This window comes from Puntigrus tetrazona, chromosome 3, assembly GCF_018831695.1.
Source record: "Puntigrus tetrazona isolate hp1 chromosome 3, ASM1883169v1, whole genome shotgun sequence".
In the NCBI taxonomy this organism is placed as follows: domain Eukaryota; kingdom Metazoa; phylum Chordata; class Actinopteri; order Cypriniformes; family Cyprinidae; genus Puntigrus; species Puntigrus tetrazona.
In genome coordinates, this window is record NC_056701.1 from 13,469,708 (window position 1) to 13,473,507 (window position 3,800).

Sequence of the window (3,800 nt, forward strand, 5' to 3'; positions counted from 1 at the left end):
CCAGCTGTTAAAACAACCAGCTGTTCCTGAATATTCCTGCCATGTGTACTCTGCAGAACACAGATGGAACTGCAGACACATCAAAGAGACGCACAACAGACCGTCAAAGAGCAATAACTGTACAGCACAGCCACCACACCGGGCTTATGGCTGAATATTTCACTTGAAAAGCAGGGGGGGGGGAATGCATGCGTTTTATTAGGTAATAGGAATCATGTACAATTATATAATATGGACGTATTATATTGTATTATACTTATTTACCTATAATTAGTGACCCATCTCTGTATTATGCATTGAGCGGCCAGCAGGTGGCACTCAAACCGCGCGAGCTCGAATGGACGACTTCATATAATTCTGCAGTGTTTTCCTCACGCTCACAGACACGGTACGCCTAAAATAATCAGACACGATTTAACATATCTGTGCTAGTCTATAATATATCTGCATAATAACATATAACGGACCTTCGTTGTCAAATCCGATTCAGTCTAGCATTTGATGACAATGCATTCAAACTGTGTCTCTGAGAAGATTCTCATTTGTTGCATGTAGGGGTGTTTTTGGAGAGATTTATGGATAAGCAGAACCCTAATAATGAAAAAGCATTCCTCGTTACTCAACGCTGTAGTCACTTTTGAGTTACTGAACCGATAAATTACTGCCGCTGAAAAAGACTTTAGGGTTCAGTAATATTGTCTGTAATTAACATTTTCTAATTATTCCGTCCCGATTATTTGGTTACATATCAAAAACAACTTGGTTTATTAAAATAAACATGCTAACGCTTGGTGCAACAGTTCTTTTTTTCAGCCATGACTTTTAAACACACACCAAACAAAATTACTAATTCACCAGCCTGTCAACACAATTATTCAACAGCACTAGATTATGGAGAGGAAATAGATGAGGTGTTAAATAGATGAAAATGAGGAAGTCATTTCGCAGTGGAATCCAATTCAGGCAGTGGTCTGTTTCTCTGAGTTCTCACGGTTGTTTATTCAACTTTGCCTAGCAGTAATTTAGAGATAGACTGAGATCGATATCAGAAAACCTTGGATGTGACACACTCTGTCTGCGCTTTTACCTCAGACAAACAGCATCCTTTATCACTATACTCAAGTTGTAACTTTTCTTTTATTTGCCGCCGGAGTGATGAAACGTTAAAACATCAGCGAAAGTAGGCTACATTAAGCCAAGGCAAAAGTTTAATTGCATAGTTATTTAACAAATGACAAACTCAGCTCATCAAATATTTATGAGAATGTCATATAGATCATACAGAGCTTTTTTTCTGATGCCATTGCTTGGCAGACTCTGAACGTGCTCAGTAGGCTAGTACAGTAGCAATTCTATTACAGGCTCAAATATTGTATCAGCATATATTCACACTCAATGAAGGATTCATCCAGCTGAAGGGATTTTGAAGAAAGTGTTCCTTATGTTATAGCTCTAAATTTGCCTCTAACAACTAAACAGCTAAAAGAGTTCGGAAAAGCACCTACAGCGTCTCTGATTTACACTCAAGACCAGACCAGACTCTTAAAATACTGGAATACATCTGGCATGTACAAAAATATGTTGGCAACTATGCGATCTCACATGTTGGGACAAGGGAGTAAAGCAGCCTTTACACGGCGCGCTCTGATTCTAATCACTGACTGTGTATCCTGAGGGCACCTAACAAGAACGAAAAACCCACTGAGTCTAATTACTGTGTGTTGACATTTTGAGGTGTTGCATTTTAGTGAAGTTAACAGGCAGAGATTTTCATGAGCACTTTGTGTCGAGTTTTTTGCAAACCTAAAATCAATAAACCTTTTTAGAATTGTTTTTCTTAGCGTTTGCATTACAAACCTTGATTCTGATTGGTCAGCTGCGACATCGAGCGGTCTGATATTTCACAAAATTCGCCATCATCTATCGTCTGCTGTGTGTCCGTCCTCTCATCTGAAAAACGAAACCGACTCTGCTTTCAAGTCTCTCGTATCGCACGCTGTGTTCCATTCTGACGTTCTCACTCATCCTGATGATGCCCTAATCACTTCGAAAGGTTTGCCCTCCACAGTGAGAGCTCTGAAGAGATGAAGGGTGCAGGGGATCAAGAAATGTTCGGCTTCATCTTCCTAAGCCAGTTAAACAAGGTCCGCCGTCACACAATTAAGGGGATAGTTCGCCCAAAAATTACAATTCTGTCATTAATTAATCACCCTCGTGTCACTCCAAACTTCTTCTTCAGCTTCAGAATACAATATATACAATATTTTGATGAAATTCAAGTGCTTTCTGTCCCTCCATAGACAGCAACACAGCTGGCATGTTGAAGGCCCAGAATACTGTAAGGATATTGATATCACAGTATATGTGACATCAGTGGTGAAAACAAAAAAAAACAAACAATTCTTTTCTGAATTCATGTGGTGCTGTTGATGTAGGAGCTGGTGTTTTGACACAGAACCCAGATGTGCTGCTCCTACAAGTTGAAACTGCCCTGTCAATCATGACCAAACATATAATTGCGAAGGTTCACATAGCTGTTACAAATGCAATATAACAGGATAATATTACATTTCAAATATTATTCACTACAAATAGTATGCACATTACTGTAATATTGGCTGAATTCAAAAGTTCATATGCTGTTCCTACTGTTTCTGATACTTATTCAAAATAAAAAATTCGTTAAGGTTTCAAAGCTTTATAGGGCCATATTTTTGTCTATACCGCATGAAGGAATCCAAACAGAGGGCAAGTGAGAGGCCGCGCGAGCTATAACTGATTCTTTAAAATGTGCAAATGTCATAGATTCCCAGGACACAGGGTTCAGTGGTCTTATTAGGTCAGTAGCCTGGAGCATGCTAAGAAGAATCAGCAAATGTGGAGGGCTGATAACTCAGAACGGCTTCATGAGCAGGGAGTGAAACCCACAAGCCTATGGCTTCTTCCTGACCCTTTTTGGACATCTGGTGACTCTCAGTAGGCATAAAGATCTCCACGCACTACAAGCAGCTGTAAATTAGCAGCAGTGAAGGTTGTTTTAGTGTTTAACAGTTAAAGGTTGTGTAATTCAGCTCGCACAGACATCGAAAGTAATTTACTGATCGTAGATTAAGATTACACGTGATATCACGAGGGTGTGAATGATCTAACCTTTAGATATATAGGTTCCCAATACTCCAATACTTTTATAGACCAGCAAAGGGGTTTGAGGAAAATTTTGAGAAAGAAAAAACACATTACTATAATTTAATTTCAATTTCACTTTATTACGATGAATCGCTATTACTTTATTTGAAACAACCCTATTTTGTTTAATAATTATCATTTATATATATATATATATATATATATATATATATATATATATATATATATATATATATATATATATATATTACTATATTTTGGGCTATAAAATAGAAAATGTGTTTGTAAACAAACAAACAAATACTTAAATTCCTAAATAAAGAACAGAAAAACTGTTTAATCAAGAATAGTTTTAATTTAGCGTATTTTTTTTTCTCGCTGCTGAAGAATTTTTTTTTTTTTTTTAAGTAGACTTCTCTGAAGTTTTACACACAGTAGAAATGCATTTCCACGACAGACGAGCTGCTTCAAGAAAGCCTCCCTCATGTGAAAAAGTTTTAAGATCCCTTTTCTAGACAAAAACTAACAGCGCGCAAGTGTGGGCTAGCATGTGTAAGTCCGTCCTCTATGACGGTGCCCTCTCTGTCACTCTCTCTCTCTCTCTCTCTCTCTCTCTCTCTCTCTCTCTCTCTCTCTCTCTCTATTTCAATGCC